This window comes from Monodelphis domestica, chromosome 7, assembly GCF_027887165.1.
Source record: "Monodelphis domestica isolate mMonDom1 chromosome 7, mMonDom1.pri, whole genome shotgun sequence".
Lineage (NCBI taxonomy): Eukaryota > Metazoa > Chordata > Mammalia > Didelphimorphia > Didelphidae > Monodelphis > Monodelphis domestica.
Window position 1 is genome coordinate 168,812,510 of NC_077233.1, and position 7,122 is coordinate 168,819,631.

The following is a 7,122-nucleotide window of genomic DNA, read 5'->3' on the forward strand; positions in this document are numbered from 1 at the left end:
AATTCCTCCTAATGCCTTCCTTTATAGAGGGCAGAAACTGGACTTTGATTGACTCTACATCTGCTGCTTTGCGTAGTTTCAAACTTCGACAAACAAGGGGTATCCAGGGCCAGGGACTCTTTGTCTCCTCTCCCATCCCTTCCCTCCTCCCCACCTTGCTTTCCTGACTCTTTTTGTGTTATCTTCCACCATTAGCTTGTGAGCTCCTTGAAGTCAGGGACTTTCTTTTTATTAATTGTATCCCTAGTGCTCAGCACAATGCCTGGACACATAGTAGAAACTTAATAAAAACTTATTAGGATTATTGAATTAGGTTGGGATTCATATCACAGGTAGGAGGTGTCTAAAGTCTTTACTAACTTAGAGATCCTATGAGTCCAGGCTCAAAGAATCTGGAGTTGAGTCCTGATTGCTATGTACTAGTGTGACTTTGGAGAAATTGCTGTAACTCTCTGGCTTTCTGTTTCCTCATCTGTAAAATGGGGTGATAATCCCTTAAACTATCTACCTTGTTAGGGTTGGGAGGAAATGGACTCACAGCTTGTTAAGAGCTGTCAAAATGAGATTTCTTGTTATTTTTAGACTATCAGTTCCATGAAGGCAGGAGTCATGAGTCAATGAGCAACTTACTATGTGCCAAACACTATACTAAGCTCTGGATACAAAGAAAGGCAAAAGAAAGTCCTACTCACAGTCTAATGGATGAGAGAGCATGCAAACAACTCTATATAGAAACAGGAGAAGTTGGAGATAATCAACAAAGAGAAGAAATTATAATTAAGGGGGATTGGGAAAGGCTTCTTACAGAAGGTCTGGTTTTAGCCAAGACTTGGAGGAAGCCAGGGAAGGAGGGAGGCAGAGATGAGAAGGGAAAGTGGTCCAGGCATGTGGGACAGTCAGGGGAAGTGCACAGTCAGGAGATGGAGATTCTTGTGCAAGGAGCAGCCAGGAGCAGACCACTGTCCCTGAATCACAGGGTACATTGGGGGAAGTAAAATGTCCAAAGACCAGAAAGGTAGGAGCAGGTCAGGTCGTGAAGGCTTTGGATGCCAAGCAGAGGATTTTATATTTGATCCTGGAGGTGACGGGGAAACACTAGAGTTTATGGAATGGGGCAAATAGTGACATGGTTAGACTTTAGGAAGATTAATTTGACAGTTGAGCAGGGGATAGCCTAGAGTGGAGAGAGGCTTGAGGCAGCAGATGGTGGGAGGCGATGAGAGCCTAGATGAGAGTGGTACCATTGTCAGAGGAGAGAAGGAGACATATTTGGGAAATGTTACAGAGGTAAAATTGACAGGACTTGTCAACATGTTGAATATGGGAAGTGAGAGAGAGTGAGGAGACAAAGGTAACACCTAGACTGAAAACCTGGATGACTGGGAGGATGGTGATGAAGTAATAGGGAAGGGGGGCAGCTAGGGGGCTCAGTGGATAGAGTCAGGCTTACAGACAGAAGGTCCTGGGTTCAAATGTGACCTCAGACACTTCCTAGTGTAAGAATTGTATTAATATTTCTACCCAGATATATATTTTATAAAGTTTATTAGAAAGGGTAGACAATCATAGTTTTAAATCTCATCATTCCTCTAAGTAAACTGACCATGAGTTGCCTAGCCTGCCAGGCCCTTCCTCTTTCCCCCTTACCTGCCTGCCCTGTTCCTGCATTTGTTCAAAGCCGAAAGCCAAAAAGCCCAGGTTAGTCACTGCCCCCTCACTTTTATTGACATACAGCACGTACGCGGACCCAAAACCTGGGGTAACTGTGTTATGTTAGGAATGTTGATGGACAGGTCAGGCTACTCAGCAGGGGGAGGGAATGAACTTCCTTGACACACTAGCTGAGTGACCCTGGGCAAGTCATTTCATATCAGTTACCTAGTCCTTATTGCTTTTCTGCCTTGGAACCAATATTATATTGGAACTGTTTTAATTCTATAAAAGCAGGAAAGGGTGAAAACAAAAAGTAATAGGGAAGTCTGGAAGGGGAGATGTTTTAGGGGATTAACAATGAGTTCAGTTTTGGACATACTGGGTTTAAGAGGTCTATGGACATGAATTGAGATGTTTAATATTCAGCCGGAGATGCAAGTCTGGAGGTTAGGAGAGAGGTTTGGGTTGGAAAAATGGATCTAAGAATTAATATAGAGATGATAGTTAAATTCATGGGAACTATTGAAATCGCCAAGTGAAATAGTATAGAGAGAAAAGAAGAGGGTCCAGGACAGAGTCCTATGGGATGGTCAGCAAGTATGAGATCCAGCAAAGGAGACTTGAGAATGAGCAGTTAGATAGGTAAGAAGAAAGTCAGGCTAGAGTAGTGTCATGGAAATCAAGGAGTAGAAGAAGGTGCTGGAAAGTGTCAAAAAGCCTGCAAAAGGGCAGGGATGGATGAGATTTAAAAAAAAAAAAGGCCATTCCAGTTGGCAGTTAGGAGATCCTTGGTAACTTTGGAGAGAAATGTTCTGATGGAATGATGAGTTTGGAAGCCACACTGTAGAGTTAAGAAGAAAGTGAGGAATTGGAAAGGAAATGATTCACCCATTGTAGATGGCTTTCTCCAGATGTTTTAGAGAGAAGAGATTTAAAATGATGGCTGGTGGGGAATGGAGGCATCAGGTGAAGGTTTAAAGGAGACAAGGGCATCTTTGTAAGCAATAATGAAGCAGTCAGTAGACAAGGGAGCAATTGAATATTAGTGAGAGTGTTATGGATGATAGAGGGGGAAAACTGCTGGAGAAAATAGGACAAATTGAGATCAGTTGTATATGTAGAAGAATTTTCCCTGGGAAGGAGAAGGGCCACATCTTGTGAGACAGTAGTAAAGGAGAAGTAGTGATAGAAGACATACACTTTAAAAATGGTTTTTTTGGGGGGGATAACTAAGTGGCTCAGTGAATAGAAAACCAGGCTAGAGATGGGAGGTCCTGGGTTCAAATCTAGTCTTGGACACTTCCTGTTGTGTGGTTTTAATTGTATGGTTGTCCTAAAATCCAAAATTTTTAAATCTTTTAGAGGAATTTTAGAAGAGACTCACCAGTGCCTTGAATCAGGAAGGTGAATTTTTTGAAGAGGGTGCCATGGAGACACCTGCGCAAACCACACACTGCATCAAGAGATCTAAAATGAGCTGAATTGAAGGGAACTGAACACATTTATTCTGAATGTAAACTCTTATGCCAAAAGGGATTGTCCTCTAATTGGATTTTTGTCAGTGCATCTATTAATTATTGTTTTTGTTTGCTTTCTCTTTTATTTCCCTCTTGTTCCCAGATTGTTCTAAGTTCCCCTTAGGAAGTGCAATGTTTTGTACGCCTTCAGTGGGAGAGTCCTTAGAGGTATAGGTTGGTTATTTGAAATGATTCATTGGGGAGACTAGGTGCCTCCCAATAGAATCACAGTGGGGATTGTGAGAAAGGAATCTGTGTGTTGATTTAATCAATCAGAGATTTGAACTTCCCTTGCATTTGTTTTGATTTTGGGTCAATCAGCAACCACAAAATTGATCCTACAGGCATTCCCCCCCCTCCCCCAGGCTAATCACAGAACTGGGATTGGTTTCTGGGGAGAGCTGGTGGGTGTAGTAAGGATTTATAAGAGGAGACCCAGAAGGAAGCTGGGGGGTGGTATTTTCTGAGACTGAGGTTTGGAGACAGACACTGAGTTGTTATGCTCTGGATTATTAGGCTAGGAAATTCTTCACCTCCCTTCTATACTTCTCTCTTATTTTCTTTTTCTTACTAATAAATCTAGCTATTAAAGTCTTATGACTTAAGGGTTAATTACAATTTGGCAACCACTAATCATTATACTGTGTGACCCTGGGAAAATCACTTAACCCCAATTGCTTAGCTCTTACCACTCTTCTGCCTTAGAAGCAATTAGTTCTAAGACAGAAGGTAAGGAATTTTAAAAAATCTATGAATTTTATTTTAAAATGAAATTCAAGAAATTTCTTTTTTTTATTTCTTTTACTTTTTTTTCCATGGTTACATGATTCTTGTTGTCTCTCCTCCCTCCCAGAGTTGACAAGTAATTTCACTGGGTTATACATATATTATCACTCAAATTCTATTTCCATAGTATTCATTTTTGTAATAGAGTAATCTTTTAAAACCAAAACTTCAGATCACATACCCATATAAACAAGGGATAAATCACACATTTTCTTCTGGATTTCTACTCCCACAGTTCTTTCTCAAGATGTGGATAGCATTCTTTCTCTTAAGTCCCTCAGAGTTGTTCTGAATCATTGCATTGCTTTTAGTAGCAGAGTCAATCACATTTGATTGTCCTATAATGTGTCCGTTTCTGTGTACAATATTCTCCTGGTTCTGCTTATTTCATTCCGCATCAGTTCATGGATGTCTTGCCAGTTCTTATAGAAATCAAACAGTTCATCATTCCTAGCAGGCAAGGAATTTTTAAAGATGGTTTTGAAAGTATATGTGTATATATGTATGAAAGAATGAATAAATAAATTGCTATACTCTTGCACCAGGAAGCCATCTACTAGATAGTGAATACCTCTAAACAGTTTAGGTAGGTTTCAGTTCTACAAAACAGGCTCTTTACTCCTTGGCCTTCCTTCATAGGGTCTAGCCCAGGGTTTTTCCCTCAGTAAGTCATCAGGAAATATTTGATGATTCAAGTGTAACCTCTCCAGGCCAAGGGTTGAAAGAATCATAGCTATGAGTTTCTAGCACCACCTGGTGGTTTGTTGCCAGGATGTTTCTGTTGGTTCCATCATAAGCAAACCAATTGGAAGATCATAGCTAGAAGGAACTCTAGGAGTTTGACTAATTGACTAGGGTCAATTAGTCCCTGAATTTTCTAGACTAAAGAATGGAGGTTCAGAGAGATTGGGTAACTTATTTAAGTTCACATAGGTAAATGCAGAGTGGGGATTCGAACCCAGGGCCTCTAACTTTTAGCCCCTTCAAGATTCCAACTTGCAGGACCCTTTGCACTAACTATACCATACTATCTCCATATTTACCAAAATTTTGTTTTCCAAAAGAAATTCCTCAGTTTACTCTCTAAAATTTTCTCCATAAAAATTTTAAGCCATGAAGTAGAAAGAATTCAGGTCAAGAGGACTGGATTTCCATCACCATCCTGTTATTCATGTAGGATTGCAGAATTAGAACTGGAAAGAACATTAGAGATCATTTAGTCTAAAATCACCATTTTATGTGTATAGTTTTATATATAACTGAGGCACAGGGGAGAAGAGTGACTAGGAAGTCACACCAATGGTAAGTGACAGACCTAAGATTCGAACTCAGGTTCTCTGATTTCAGATCTAGCACTCTCCTAACTGCACCTTTTTTTTAAAAAGACCCTTATTTTGGGGGCAGCGGGGTGGCTCAGTGGATTGAGAGTTGGGTCTAGATAGAGATGGGAGGTCCTGGGTTCAAATATGACCTCAAACGCTTCTAAGCTATGTGACTCTGAGCAAGTCACTTAACACCCCATTGCCTAGCCCTTATTACCCTTCTGCCTTGGAACCAATACACAGTATTGACTCTAAGACAGAAGGTAAGGGATAAAAAAAACCCCAAAGAACCTTATTTTCCATTTTACAATCAATACTACATATTAGTTCCATTTGGAAGGCAGGAGGACTGCAAGGGCTGCAAGGGCTGGGTAGTGGGGGTTAATGACTTGTTCAGAGTCACACAGCTAGGAAGTAAATGAGGACAAATTTGAATCCAGGACCCCTATCTCTAGACCTGGCTCTCAAACCACCTAGAGGCCCCCCTCAATTGCCTCTTACTATGTGACTTTGAATAAATCACTTAAATTCTGTCTCGCCTTCTCCATCTATAAATTGGAATACACCACTTGCCTTATACACCTGCTGAATATAAAGTGAAATGAATAATAATGATTGTTACTATTAGGGACAAAGACTTCTGGGTACTTAAAATTGGCTGCTTCTACAAATATTTATTTTGTCAAAATCATTTCCAGGACTTGGCTCAGTCTGGACTTGAATCTCTGAGACGGCAGGGATTGTGCCTCCCTTATCTTCCTATCTAGCACAGTTCTCTGCACATAGCAAGAGTCTTGGACTATTTGGAACTGGAAGGGATCTTGGAGCCATCTAGCCCAACTCCTGAATTTTATCCCTCTAGAGAGTCAAGCTCAAAGCCACACAGCTGGCAGAGCCAAGTCTCCTGCCTATCGGTCCACCGTCCTTCCCAGGACACCAAGATCTCATCCAGATATTGGGCCAAAGAATGTATGTGATGAAGGAATGTACAGTGAGGGGTGCCATAACAGGTTGGTATGATTGGGCTCACTCTGTAGGAAAAGCTCTAGCTTTGCGGGATGGGGTTAGGAAGAAGATTGTATCCTCAGAGGTCATCTCAGGCTCTGGATTTGAGAGGAGACAGGGTAGAAGGGGGAAGAGATGCTATTTCTGCACCATCCGTCATATTCATCTTTCCCTCCAAGCCAAATAAGAGGTAGGTCCCTCCTCTCACATTCACAATGGGCATTTTGGCCTCTAATCTTTATTCCCTCTGTCTCCCTTTATGTGCTAACATTTTTTTCTTTTAAATTCTCTTTTCTTTTAAAAGTTTTTCCATGGTTACATGATTCTTGTTGTCTCTCCCCCCTCTTCCCTCCTTCTTCTCAGTTGTATGTCTTAACATCGTGACTTGTCATTGGTCCTCTTCGAAAATGAAGGATGAATGAACAACAGCACTTTAAAAAATTAACTTTAATGTCTTTATTGTAATCAGTGACTGGTATTCACAATAGCAGATGAGATTGTAGCTTAATTGCACTTCACAAAATCATAATGCTAAGCTCTTAGAAAGGGCAAAAAAAAAAGCATACTGAAAACTTCCTTGACCAGATGATCATAATTTTTTAAAGCCTTTACTTTCTGTCCTGGTAACAACTCTAAGACAGAAGGGAAGAGCTAGGCAAATGGAGTCGAGTAACTTGCCCTTGGTCATATAGCTAGAAAGTGTCTGAAGGTCAGATTTGAACCCAGGTCCTCCTAACTCCAGGTTCTCTCCACTGAGCCACCTATTTGCTCCCCAGATGAAAATGGTGATGATGATTTCCTTAAACCATTACCTTCTGTCTTAGAATCAATACTAAATA